Source organism: Mus pahari, chromosome 17, assembly GCF_900095145.1.
Source record: "Mus pahari chromosome 17, PAHARI_EIJ_v1.1, whole genome shotgun sequence".
NCBI lineage: Eukaryota > Metazoa > Chordata > Mammalia > Rodentia > Muridae > Mus > Mus pahari.
Genome location: NC_034606.1, coordinates 14,097,679 through 14,112,292, shown reverse-complemented (window position 1 = coordinate 14,112,292; position 14,614 = coordinate 14,097,679). Strand labels below are relative to the sequence as shown.

The 14,614-nt window shown below is 33.7% G+C and overlaps 1 protein-coding gene across 5 annotated transcripts in view; it reads left to right on the top strand.

Annotated features, from left to right (window-relative positions):
• Csmd3 (CUB and Sushi multiple domains 3) overlaps positions 1-14,614 on the top strand; it is a 1,165,720-nt gene that overhangs the window by 1,025,919 nt on the left and 125,187 nt on the right. The window lies entirely within an intron of this gene.

The window sequence follows — 14,614 nt, the reverse complement described above, 5'->3', positions numbered from 1 at the left end:
GAAGCAGTAGTAACTAAGTCTGCTGTTGAAGGCATACCTACCTATCACTTTATTGGAGGGGGCCTATCTAGTTCAAAGCTTCCATCTGTTTCTGAGGTCATATATAATACAAATTATGGAATTATCATCTTCATAAGTAGCTTGAAGAAGCTTTATTAAGCATTTGCACCTTGAATATGTATTATTTAATGCAAAACAAATTATTACTTGTATACAGTACGTATTAAAATATCTTTTGTATTCAATGGTGATTTAGATAGTTTTGTACTATCTTTATTGTTGAAAAAATACTAGTTATCACAAGTAAGGGAAATTGGTCCAGATCTTAATAAAAATATAGATGCTGATAATAGAATTTGGATTCTTAGATAAGTAAATGTTTGGCTGGTCTTAAGGGAAATGAATGAATAATGACTTCAAACATCATAATTTTAGACTTTAAAAGCCAATCTCTTTTATCAGCAGAAAGATGTATAGCATCATAGAAATAATTTAAGTATCTCAAATCCTCATATTTGCTTTCTAAAGCAGTATTTAGTGCCTAGTTCTGGGAAGCACACTGATTTCTGCTGCAGGGAATTGGAAGGTAAAAGAATCACTTTTCTAGCTGCATGGAAACTTTATAGTGTGGAATATGGTCATAGACTGAGATACTAACCACTGCCAGAATTTTTTACATTAAATTCTCTATCAGAATCAAAAGTGAGAGAGAGAGAGCTTATTATTAGTAAAGGATGAGCATTTGAACAAATCAGGCATGACTCTAACAATATTGGCTTTTCTACAGACCTAGAGGTTCTTCAAAGGCAATAGATTTATTTAAATCCATATATTCTAAAGTAAATATTTTCTAAGGAATGCTTTGGGGTCAAGCTGATTCACAATACAAATAATTAGAAAAAGAAAACAGAAGAAAAGTCAAAAGAATGTGAGTCCATTAGCATAATTTTAAGAACAATGTTCAATATTATTTCAGAAATTTTAGACAGTAAGGAAATGATAAGCAAATATTTTAAGCAGTGTATTATTGTTCATCCACACAGCAACATTAAAGCATTAGTTTAATGCACCCTTTTAATTGGAGCAAAACTCTAAAATCTTCCTGGATTAAAGTAAATATAATTATAAATATCAGTTAATGCTAGTACTGTAATAAAAAGGCCATAAAATAATTAAATAATAATTTTATCAAATCATATCTTCTTTGGGAGATAATGACCTTGTTAGTTAAACTAAATAAATTCCTTAATAAAACAGTATATTTGGTGATATAGTCTCATTAAAATACTCCAGGTCCATGTGTTGGTTTTCATCAGTGATTAAAATAGAAGTATGCAAGCACATGATGCAATAGATTATGAAGAAAAAGTTACAGATCATGCCCGAGTGGACTGGAAAAGAAAGAAACAATGGCGAATCACACTCTTAAGTTGTAGGCAGTTAATGAGCACCAGCAGAAGCCTAAAGTTCTTTTAATTAGTTGGAAACTCATTCGAATAGTCTTCATGTTATACTCATGTTTTCTAATCAATAATGTCATCAGCATAATATTAGTGAACTACCAAGTCTTATTCTATTAGAATGGTGGTAAATGGAACAAGATAGTTAATATATTAAGTACACCTTTACCAAATTAGAATCACTAAGTTTTACTCTGGTTAAGGAGAAACTTAGGTCTAAGAAGCAATAGCAGAAGTTTGACTCCAGTTAGAAAAACTGATTAGTAGTAAACCTGATAGGGGATCAAGTATCCTTGTTGTCTCTATGGTTTGAATTTGGGACCTTTTCTAAGAGTGACAGGAAGGCTGCCTGCCTATTCACTGAGAGCTCCCCTGAATTACTTCATACAGTGCACTCGACTCAAGCAGAGGAGCTAGTTTTGTTCAAGTAACATGATTTGATTATGGGTATATTTTTAACCAGAATTCAAGAAATTTTTTAAAATAGACAAATACCTAGCTTGTGGTAATATAAGAATCTATTTATTGTGGAAACCAGACTTGCGAGTTTCTAAATTTCGTATTTTTGGAGAAAGGCTTTGAATTAGATACATTACTATAAAGGCACCATGTGGTTCTATTAAATTGACATTTTTTTCTCCAGTCCTAAATAGGAAAGGAGACAGTTTTTCCTTTTTCTTCCCTACTATTCTTTCTTTTGGATGCTGGTCCAGAGTTCATGAATTCCCCAGTCTCTGGGGCTTCTTACTGTGCCTCCTGGCCTTGTGGGTGCTTACATATGTCACAGTGTTCTCTTCTCCAAAGCCCTCCTTTGGGCAGCTGTATATATTAAAGGTTCCCTTCTTGGTTTTTGTTTTTTACTTTAACACGAATCAAATCATATACAAGATTATCAGAGGAAGAAAAGGGAGAGTTGGAGGGGGACTAATATATGAGAACACAGATTTTTTTTTTAAATGTGTAAATGAACACAGAATCATTGTTTATATTTATTGAAACACTGATATATCAGTATATGTGCATGCTATGTGTTAATCAAATTAAGGTCATTAGCACACTTATTACTTAAAATATATTTTCTTTTATTTGTTCGGAATATTCGTAAATTTTTGACCTACATGTCTGGCAATATACAATTCAATGTTGTCATTCATCACTACCTGATTGCCTGATTACAAGTTACTCCTCCACATCTCAGCTTCTGTAGTCATTAGCTATCCTCTCTCTATCTTTCCACAACACTTTCCTGCCTCTTAAATATTCAGACTTTCGACTTCTACTACATCCATTGTTTTAGCTCTCATGTACGAATGAGGACGTCTTATGTTTGTTATACTATGTCTGGCTTAATATACTTAACATAAACATCCTCAATTCCATTGCTAGTGCCACAAATTACAGGAGATAAGGGAATTTTTAATGGAAAACTAGGTTCTCCTGTGAATATGTACCATTTTTTTTCCCCCTGACAATTATGTTGACTGTTCTACTTGGCTTCTCTGAGGAGTTCTGGAATGGGGATATGTCATCTTTCTTACTGTGTTTTGTCATTCTTTGGATTAGTAGCAGTTGTAGAGCTGCCTGATCATATGGTTGCTGTAGTTCCAGTGTTTTGAGGAATGTCTATAATGGTTTTCATAATGACTGTAATAATTTACATTTCTACTTAAAAACTACTTTTTAAAAAGGAACTAAATTAGGATAATAAACATAACAGAATTTTTATGAAGTTGGGTATCTGGAAAGATAACTTATGTGTGGATGAGAGTTATATTAATTCTTTTTGAATTTGCAGAGAACATACCTATTTCACTGAATGTCTTTGATAATTCACTTTTGGCAACCACTGAAATGAATGTTCTACCCACACAGTAACATGAGGGAGGAAACACAATGGAGAAATACGGATCTCATAAGATCACTATGAATACTAGCAACAGATGCAGAAGGCTTTGAGGATTTTCTATAAAAAAAAAAAAGATTTTTTTTTTCATCCACAAAAGCAGACTTTTACTACATCTCTAAAGGAATATTTTAAATACTAGAATTTTTAGGAAACTTGACAGGTGGTCTGTCTTGAGAATCCAAATTTTGGCTAAGATTACTTCCATAAAGCAATGATTTTACCCATCTGATTTGTAAAGAGAAAAAAAAATAACAATCTAGATTACTGATAACACGATTACTACATAGAAAAAAAAATCATCCTGCTTTTTCCCCTTTAAACAGCAAATGCTTGCACCTAAGTTAGTTTTTAAAAGTTGCTTGCAGTCCTCTTTCTCCTTTGGTCCTGGCATTTTAGCTTTGGAAGGTGACCTCTGGTACAATGCTCACCATTTACTGCAGAAAAAAAATGGACCCTCTTTTTGCTTAGTGAATTTTTTTCATATCTTCCTATTTTCAGGAACTGTAGATAACTGACAATTGCACATCACGCTGTCCCTGTATTCTTTTAAATAAAGACTGTACTCTCAGACCCCTTACTCCAATAAGAATTTCCTGTGTTGTTTTTTGTAGACCTTTAGTAGTGTTCTTCCACTTGCATGAAGCAAAGTTATATTTTATGTTTTAGTTTTTTAAGATTTTCTGGCTTTGCTGTTACATCCTTACACAAGTCCTTCTCTCTTGGTGAAATCCACTATGACACTTTCTAGCTCTATGAGTTTCTTCGATTACACAAACTAAGCCTTGGCATTCTTGACCTAGCTGGTCAAACACAGAGTTTCTTGCTCTGTATCTTAGATATTGCAGCCTTTCTTTCTTTAAAAAAAAACTTAATGTTTTTATAAATAAGGATTTATTTTTTTGGCATGTGTGTTTATGTACATTTGGATATATGGGTTAGACAGCATATGTGTAGAGGTTAGGGAAAATTTGGAGGAATACATTCTGTCCTTTAACCATGAAATTTAGGGGACTGAACACAGGTCTTCAGGTTTTGTAATGGTACATTGACACACTGATCCACTGTATAAGCCTTCTTTACCATCTTACAATGCCACCCTAGTTATTCACTCAGCAAATTCTGAAAACTCAAGATTGTGTTGTTAACATTAGAGAATAAAAGACACAGTGTATACCCTTGTTCCACTTATCCTACTGCTGAACAGATGTACAGAGATTTAAAAATATTCATGTATATTCGAAAGAAATAATGAATATGAACTTCCAGAAAACAATGTATTCCGGGAAAGAAAACAGTGAAGATTTGAGAGGTCAATAATATGAAGGCTAGAGAAGGGTGTGTGTGGTAGTCAGGGAAGATTTGACATCTAAATAGAATAAGAAGTGATATAGGAATACATCTTGCTGACAAGAGAGGGGAGTGTTTAAGGGACTAGTCAGAACAAAATGCAGAAACTAAAAGCCTGAAAGGAAAAGAGACAAAGGATAAAAGGCAAAGAGGAACCACTGCCTCAAAAATATCATCTTTACTATAACTGGAATGATACAGCATTAGAGGAGAGGATAGAAAGGTCTCCTATTTTCAAGGTACTGTCATTTTAATAATTATTAATGGTTAGATAATGATTTTTAATTAGAGTCCTTAAATTATCTCTCTTAATGAGTATTCAATGACTTTTGGGAGATATGTTCCACATTTTTATTTCCAACAGAGAACAGCACAGTGTGATGCTCATTTTCATCCTCAATAAATGACTGTCAGAAAGCAGACAAAAATGTATACACTATCCCAGAGAGCTTATTGCTTTGGGTAGTGGCGGACAGCGCCATGGCATTTTTAGCCCATACCCAAGCATCTCTCAGCAAGCCAGCTGTAGCAAATGAGCTAGTTTCCAGTAAGTTACTTTTCCTTTTCAGAGATACATTTTTTTTTTTTATTTAAAGGAACATGTTACCACACTATAAAGCAGTTATATAGGGGACTAGTTTATGTGCATGGGTGTTTCCTGTGAATGTATGTCTGTGCACCTCATGAGCACATATGGTTCTAGGAGGCCCAGAAAAGGGCACAGATTTCCAGGAGCCAGAGTTAACAGACTGTTGTGAGCTTTCATGTGGGTGCTGAATATGGAACCCAGGTTCTTTGGAACACTCTTAATTATCTAGTGATCTCTCTTCAGCTCCAAGACTGGACATACATACATACATACATACATACATACATACATACATACATACTATTTTATATAAAATTTATATTTATTTACATTCAATGCTTCTTTTTACAGTCCAGCCATTATGCTCTTCCCTGTCTGTCCTCTGACAATCCTTCATCCCATTCCTCCTCTCTCATCTCCAACCACCCCTATACCACACCAGACCTCACCATCCTGGGGCTTAAAGTCTCACGAGGGTTAGATGTGGCTTCTCTCACTGAGGCCTGTAAATTACTCTTTAAAAAAACTAGATGTAAAAAACAATAATAAATTCCTTTTTTTCAGCCTCTATATAGTAGCTTGTTGAGCAACTACTTAATAAAGAGATAAATGTATCACTGCACAAGAGAGAACATGAAGTGTAAGCTAGACATGGGCATCTGATGTGAGCATAGAACACAGCTGGTTAAAACATGAGTTTGAAATATGAGTAGTACATTCATTATCCCACTGAGAAATAGAAATCATGCACTCTTTCTGCTGAAACAGTCAGCTGTACAATTCATAGAGGCATTTCTATAGACTCTAAGACAAATGTCTAGGTAAGCGTCTCACATTTCTTTAAAAGTAAAACTAATTCTTTTGTCATCTTTTAATAAAAATTATGTCCTCATGAATTCAATTTTTATAAAAGCATATTTTAAGAGAAAATTTTAGTATGTATATCCAATATTTTAGTTCATTTTTCATACATTGTAGTTGAAGCAAATGATGTTAATAGTTTTTAAGCAACATTTTAGAGGTATATCACTTTATATGTTAATAAGGCCATTGGAAGTGTTTTCCATTAACATTGCATCAGGCATTTAAACCATACCAAGACCAACTGTGAGCATGTAAATTGCTGAACCTTTTCAGTGCAGTTTACCACCTTTTGTCATCATTATTGTAATGTCATAGTGAAGATTATATTATTATTTTACTGTTATCATTTTACCTCCAAATCCTCACACAACACACATGCAGGCACAAATACACACATGTGAATACACACACACACATATATATGCACACTTACATGAATGTACACACACATGCATGCACACACACATACATGTACATGTATGCATTCACACATATTCATAATCTCAAAAGAATTAGTGGGAATTTACTAACCATGTATACCCTAAATATGAAAAGTGAAGTTTAGAGAGTAATCTCTGGAAATTATTATTTAGCAGGTAACACAGAGTATAAGAAATTTTTATTTAAGAATACTTGATTTTTAATAAATCTTTGTGGTCTTTTTCTATGCTTTCCCTGTCCATATTACTTCTCACAGATAAAATATTTCATTAACTGTTAAAATCATTGCTGAGCATGTATTGAGTGCACATTTAGTGCAGGGGGCATTAATTGTGAGAAGAGACATTTTGACAAACCATTACAAAATAGTTTAAGCATAATTAATATAGTTATGCTACTCAAAAATTTTCATATAACTGTCCATTATAGTCATTGTGAAGTCCCTTAGAATCTCCAAGGGATATCTGCTGTCAGAGAATTCCATCTGTTCTATTGGGACTCAGATGAACGCTTATATTTTTACTTAGCCCTTTGTGTTAATTTCATCATGTTCTGCATATTTAAAATAATACTCAGTGGATGTGGAAATTCTGTTGTCATGATTCCTAGTGATGGAGGACTCAGTAAAAACAATCAAAGTAAACCAAACCAAACCAAACTAAACCAAACCAAACCAAACCAAACCAAAAATTCCAGTTTGCAGAACAGAAGTACAGTAAAAACACAGATGTGGGTACCAAGTGGCCTTGAAGGATCCTACTAGATATACCTGAGTATAGCTTTGTAGTTAGTTTAGAGGTTTTTGCCAAGATTGTTATAATAAAATTAGAGTATCTATGTAAGTTGTTTATTGAAATTTGATGTGTACTAAAACCACCAAAAATATTTATTACTAGACAGGTAACATATACAATGGGAATTCACATAATAATATTTTATTATTTTATTTTATGTGTATGGATATTTTGTCTGCATATATGTCTGTGTATCACTTGTGTGTCTGGCAGTTGTAGAAGCCAGAAAAAGGTGTGAGACACCATGGAACTGGAGTCACATATGCTTGTAAACCACTGTGTAGGTGGTGCTAGGAACTGAACCCAAGTACCTTGGATCTGTAGCAACAGGTCTCAACTGCTGAACTTTTTTCTTCAGCTCCCAAATAGTTCTGTAAATGCTGGAATATTTAATTAAAAATTTGAGGACTCAGCAAATACACTGTAACATAGAAAGAGGAAGCCTATTGAAGGGTTACTCACAGAGTAACCTGTTTTGCATTTTTGAAAGACACCCCCCCCCCCAACTTACAAACTGAATCATGCATAGCACAGAAAGAGGCATGAAGAGGTTGTTGGTTAATGTCAGAATCTTTGACTCGTATGGCATCACTATGATGTGCAAATTAAATGTTGGCAAATCAGATCAGTATGAAGTCATCAGAAGAGGCCTGTATCCACTTAATGAGAGAGGGCATTTCTTTGAATTCTGACTTTGTGCTTTGGTTTTCATTTTATAATATACCACTTCCAATATTTATATGGTTTGTGTAATTCACCTAGAGAGTTGGACTTTCCATTTCCAAATCTTAGGTAATAATTTAAGATAAATATATATGGACTTTCATCTTATAGTAGACTGACTTTTAATCATTCTGCTCAATTTATTTTTTTAAATTTTATGACTTTACAAATAATCAGATTGGCAGGTATTCAAAATTATAGTTAAAACATGAGCTAATATGTACAAACTTCTCAATTAAAATTTACTCCAATTATATTTTCTCAAAATTTGATATTATATATATACATATATATAAATCTATTTTTTCTTTTTTCTCTTTTTAATTAGATTTTTTTATTTATATTTCAAATTTCATTTGAAATATAAATATCATATATATATCAGAACTAAATGATAGGTATCAATTCTTGGATTTATAATTTTTGCTTTTTGTTGTTTAAATGCTCACTTGTTTTGTTTAAAGGAAATGGACTCCTTGTTGTAATTATACATATTTGATTATCACATTTGTTTAAAAGAATATATATTTAGTTCATGGGATGTCAATAAAGATATCAATTATTCGGAGTCTTCTCCATTTGAGATTTATCTATTCCTGCTGTTCAATTGCTTTGATTTTTATAGAACATCTGAATTTATAATTTGGGATAAATATTTGTGTCATTTTAATAAACTTATGTCTTTTCTTTAAACTTCTCTAGGCATACATTTAATAAAGACAATATATGACAAATTCACATTTGACACTATCTAAAGTGGACAAAATTCTCTTCTTTTGGGGGGAATTGTTTTGTTCTGTTTTCAACACAGGCTCTCACTTTATAAATCTGTCTGTCCTGAAAATCACTTGTAGACCAGTCTGGCCCAGAACTCATACATGATCTACCTGCTTCTATATTCTGCTGACACTATACCTGGCTTTGAGAAAATTTGAAAATCTATCCCATTAAAATCAGGAATGAGAAAGGGTAGCCATTGTTCTTATTCCTCTTAGTATAATAGTTGAAGCATTAGCTAAATCAATGAAACAAAAGAAGAGAAATAAAGGATACAATACCAAAAAAAAAAATAGAAGTAAAAAATTATCTCTATTTGCAGATGATTGAGATTATATGATATAGTTCTCTTTCATATATATAATATATGACACATATATAACATATGAGACATCCCAGAAACTCCACTGTGAAACTAGAAATGATCAACATTTTCAGCAAAGTGGCAGAATAAAAATACAACTTTCAAATATTGAAAGCCTTTTGCATACCAATCAACAAATATACAATGAAAGAGATTAAGAAACAATCCTATTCACATTAGCATCAAGACTATTTCAAAATAAACCTAACCAAGCAGTTCAACCTTATAAAAAAAAACCCTAAAATTTGGTAATGCAAAATTCTTTGGGGGCCTTTTTATCATTTCCAAATTAGTGTAGTGGTTACTGTTTTCAATTTATAATGTACAAACTTTTCAAGGAGAAAACATATGCAGCAATGAAATAAAATACACAAGTCCTTTGAGGGACATCTTCAAGATCCAACATACAATTTCCAAAGAATGCCAAGGTACAATTCACATAATGGATACAATTTTTACTGGTTCACACCAATGATAATTTATGATGACTGCCAATACAGTTGTAAAATTTGGAAAAAATAGGGTTATTTGAAGGTCTATCCTTTTCAATAATTGTAGGGCTAGACTGAATATCCAAAATCACAAAATACTACCCAAATCCACAAATGTCCAGAAATTTACCTATCTGACTGACTCTGTCTTATCATCAAATCTTTGACTCAGCACAGTTATTTGATTGTTTCTGTCCTGAAGCAATTTGCTTAAGACTCAATGCATTAGACCTTAATGAGCTTACTTTTACAATCACTAAAGATGCTCTCTTCCCTTGAGCTAATTACATAATTGATTATTTGAGAAAAACAGGGATTTTAAGATTAATTATATTTTTACTCAGAGTAATTTTCTTGTTGTCATTTCTTCTGCACACCAGTGTCTCATAAAGTATACACTCCACACCCAAATTTCATTACTAACATTTGTCATTTCTAATTTTAATTGCCATTAGCACTGAATGTTTCCCATGAAATAAGGATAGTTAATCTTTATGAATATATTTCGTCCCTTAACCTAAAAGTAGTTACAGATTAATTATATTATCTTTTATTTCCTGATCATATTGCTGACTGTCTCCATTTTGAAGACACTTAACAGTTTTACCCTGTTCTGATATCTTTATAGACACCTCTAGTTTTATTTTAAATTAACACCACCATTCTTGCTCCCAGGATTTTCTTACCATAAAGCAACCAGCACCTTCACTGCCTCGATAAAAAAGATGCTTCTTACTTTGAGCTAGTATAATACTGAAGGATATTAAATAGTTTTATTTTATGTTTAATTTATTTTCCTCATTTGCATAATTCTAAAGTACCATATGAATTCTATTTATTTTCAAAGAAATACACTTTCACAACAGAAAACTCCTTGACAAGGTCATCTGAAGTTCAAATCAACATGGTCTGTGGTTTATGTTGTACCCAGGGGTCATGTTGATGTGTGTGATCTGTATTGCTATGGAAGGACCATGCTTGATCTGTAGACCAAGTTTAGGTCCATGGTCTATGTTAAGGTTTGTGTCTAGAGAGGTAGCTGGAGAAGATGTAGATGTATATTGTCCATTCTGCTATTGTTTTGGGCAAGAAAGCTTCTTTTGCATTGGTATTGATGATTGTAGACTTACAGTTGAGAATGATGATAAGAAGAGTTCTCTGACAGCCTTTTCTCAAAGACCCTCAACATGAAATAGTCTAGTCAGAACACCAATGCAGTGTCCTTGAAAATTGTGACAGCAGTGAATGTTCATTTTGGTGTGTTCTTGGATTTGGTTTGCAAGGATTTTATTGAGTATTTTTGCATCAATGTTCATAAGGGAAATTGGTCTGAAATTCTATTTCTTTGTGTGGTTTGGGTATTTACGTAACTGTGGCTTCATAGACCAAATTGGGTAGTGTTCCTTCTGTTTCTGTTTCGAGCAATAGTTTGAAGAGTATGGGTATTAGGTCTTCTTTGAAGGTCTGATAGAATTCTGTACTTAACCCATCTGGTCCTGGGAAGTTTTTGTTTGTTTGTTTGTTTTTTGTTTTTTTGGTTGGGAGACTTTTAATGACTGCTTCCATTTCTTTAGAGGTTATGGGATTGTTTAGATGGTTTATCTGATCCTAATTTAACTTTGGTACCTAGTATGTGTAGCCACCTGCGGCCACACAAAATGGGTTCCTGAGTGGGAGGCTGGGGCTGTAATGGAGGAAAAAGCGAGAGAAGATAGGAGACCAAGAAAGATTCCGATCAAGGTCCAATGTTTACTAAGAGTCTGTGCTTATAAAGGGGGAAGACCCATCCCCTGCCAGGCCAGGCTTCTTGATGCTTTCTTGCCAAGTTGTTAGCACTTAGTTTGCTAGAGCTGTTAGCATTAGGTCACCAATTCCACAGGTTGTCAGCTATCCCAGGAATATCTCAGGAAGACAGGTTCAACATGTCTGCAGGTAGAGCAGCTCAGGTGACAGAACAATAGAAGCATCTAGGTCAGAAGACTCCACCCTAGGTGGTCTCATTCACATGGCCGAAAAGGTCTGAGTCAGCCTGCTCAAGGCTGGGGGAGGCTACAGTATGTGTCTAGAAAATTGTCCATTTTATACAGTGGATTAGCTAATCTGTTTGATGTTTGTTACTAGAAAAGTCTGAATTTAACTTCTTTCAGCAGACATGAATTTCCTACAGTTCTTCATTTAAGGGTGGGCCTTGTGTAATTTACCCAATCAGCTTTGTCATATCAACTGGTTTTGTCCTTGTGAATATGTTGTTAATGTGACCATATTTTTGACATTTCATAATGTAATTTGCCTATCATTTATAGAAGATGCTATCACACAACAAACATCCTGGTCCTTCAGTCCTCAGAAACTTTCTTTCCCCTCTGACACCATGTTCTCTGCCCTTTAGTTTATGTGAAGATACACTAATTAGCATTTACTCTCCCACAGTAAATGTTCTTTATATCTTTGCCCACAAAGGTCTTCATCTAGTACAAACAAGTTTCTTTAATAAATACTGAGGGTTCCATTTATAGTGGGTAGGTCACAGCATTTAGAATGTAGTCTGCCACTATGTTGCATTAGGAAAATGGTAGTCCTATACAGTTCATGATCAGTCAACAATAGCTAGGTTTATAGAGCAAGGCATGAACTCCTTCCTAAGAATGAGTAACTCCAGTATTGGAAATCCCTACATTTATGTTCCATTATTTGGACCTTTGGGCATTTCTTGCCATGTTTGTCATTATTGCTTTTTGCAAGAATAATAATGAATAGGGATATTCATTGCTTTTCCACTTTTGTTGAGTATAGGCTTTTGTAGTAGAATCTGATGATTTTTTTGAATTTCCTTAGTTTCTATTGTTATGTTTCCCTTTTCATTTCTGACTTTGTTAGTTTGCATACTGTCTCTCTCCCCTCTGGTTGGTTAGTCCGGCTAATGGTTTATCTATCTTGTTGATTTTCCCAAAGAACCAGCTCCTAGTTTTGTTGATTCTTTGTATAGTTCTTTTTGTTTCTATTTGGTTAATTTCAGTCAAGTTAGATTATCTCCTGCCATCTACTCCTCTTGGCGTATTTACTTCTTTTTGATCTAGAACTTTCAGCTGTGCTGTCACACTGTTAGTGTCAGCTCTCTCCAGTTTCTTTGTGGAAGCACTCAGAGCTATGAGTTTTCCTGTTAGCTTTTCTTCATTGGAAACTTGTATTTCCTAATATTATAAAAGCCGTTTTCAGAGTGGAGATTTTCAGGTCAGTTCTATCCACAGTCCTCCAAAGTATATGATGCTTTCAGCAGTAGGCACTTGGGTTCACATTCTGGAAGGGCAACAAGAACAATGGCAATAGCCTATATTGTCTCTACAAGTCCATGACCAAAAACTGGAAGTGAAGATTCCCATTACTGGCAAAGGGGTTTATATTTCATAGTCTGTGACTCTTGAGTAACCATTATCACCAGAAATAAATTTTAACTACGAATATATGCACACATATACACTTTTACTAACTATAAATGTATTTTGAATAAACATAAAACATGTTTTCCTGTGGCCTTTTCAAACATCCTTAGGGCTATTTATCCTCTTTTCCTACTTTACTCTCTCTTTCATCCTCTTCATCACCCTCTGTATTGACTTCCCTCACACATTTCCAGTTGAACTTCAGCCACTATTATTTCGTATTTCCTCCTTCATGGCATCTGTGTCCTATTATTTATTATTATGTGAGGAAATAGGATAATATGCATTTAAAATTAACAAATAAAATTCAACTTACAACTAATATTTAAATTATATGTAAAACATTTAGCAGATCAAGATACATTTCATAAATTTAAAAGTCCATTCTATATGCAAGAAGAAACAGCAAATAACTTGTCACATTATGCTAAGACTGTTTTACAAATAAAAATTCAGTCATATCAACCCCCATTCTCTTTGTGGTGATAGTTAAGGAGAGAAATGAGGGCTTGTGACACAGTAGACCAGTGCTCTACCATTTTACAACACAGCATCGGACAGGTATCTCTGATATTTTCTTTTCAGTTATCTAGTTTGGTAGCATTAAAGTCAGTCTGGCTTCGCTGTCTAGATTAACATTGAAATTCTGTACATGAGTGATGTATCTACTCAAATTTATACATAGTTCTAATTAGATTATCACATTACTTTTGTAGTTTCTGTTCTTGCCAGAATAGAATATGTGCTGTATCCCCTTTTCACTGAGATAGTTTCTCTTTTATAATTTATAATTGTCATTTAAAATAATTGTTTAGTTTTATTTCCCTATAGAAAATAATTAAGTCAAACTTATACAGAATATGAATAAAATCATAAGACTATTTTCAAATTCAAGTGGTATATTTTTATAAATCATTTGAGCTTAAGTCTTCTTCACAGAAAGTCTTCAATATGAAATGTAGCTTTATAAAATATAACTCTAAAAACACTAAACTTGACACACACACACACACACACACACACACACACACACACACAGTACCTGGTCCAAATACATGCTGACACTGTGCTTGCTGCAACGGTCTCTATGAGTTCATATGGCTTTTGCTCATACTGATTTAGAGGGCTTTATTTTCTTTATGTCTTTGATACCTTGTGGCTTGTAGTTTACCCATATTCCTGAGAGTGTGAATGACTGCGTCCCTGATTTTGTGCATTCTCTTGAGCTCTTTTCCTTTTCCTAAGAGTCAATTTCTTTCATCCAACTTCAGTGTGATAATTTTTATTTCATCTTATATTTTCTTATATTTTTAAAAATGAATAAAAGTTAATGAGTGCCGGGTGTGGTGGCGCACGCCTTTAATCCCAGCACTCGGGAGGCAGAGGCAGGTGGATTTCTGAGTTTGAGGCCAGCCTGG